This window comes from Penaeus monodon, chromosome 23 (assembly GCF_015228065.2).
Source record: "Penaeus monodon isolate SGIC_2016 chromosome 23, NSTDA_Pmon_1, whole genome shotgun sequence".
Classification (NCBI taxonomy): domain Eukaryota; kingdom Metazoa; phylum Arthropoda; class Malacostraca; order Decapoda; family Penaeidae; genus Penaeus; species Penaeus monodon.
The window spans coordinates 2641192-2641608 of record NC_051408.1 but is presented as its reverse complement, the minus strand read 5'-3'; positions in this window follow the sequence as shown (position 1 = coordinate 2641608).

Below are 417 nucleotides of genomic sequence, written 5' to 3'. Positions count from 1 at the left end.
GTTTTATGAGAGTATTAAAGCGACTGAGTAATATTATTAAGATGGTGTCTGCTCTACCAGTGTTCAAAAGAAAGATTTAATGTGTATATTTTTTATTTTATCTTTAGGGGACTTAAAATGAGTGCCGACTGTGTATTATTTTCCACTTTTGAATTGCAGTTTGCATAATGCATCAGAAAGTGACATTTTAGGTGATCTATATGTTATTAAAAAAAATCTAATCGATCTTGTATTCTGTTCTTCATATTAATACCATTCATTGGAAATACCATTGTATATATATATTTAATTCTGTAGGAGTGCATTGTATTACTGTATATGAATTTAATAAATATATTCTGCTTAATATTCCATCGATATTCCCCTCCCCGCCACTCGTGCAAAGGATGACAGGTGTACGGTTATAAAATGGTAGTA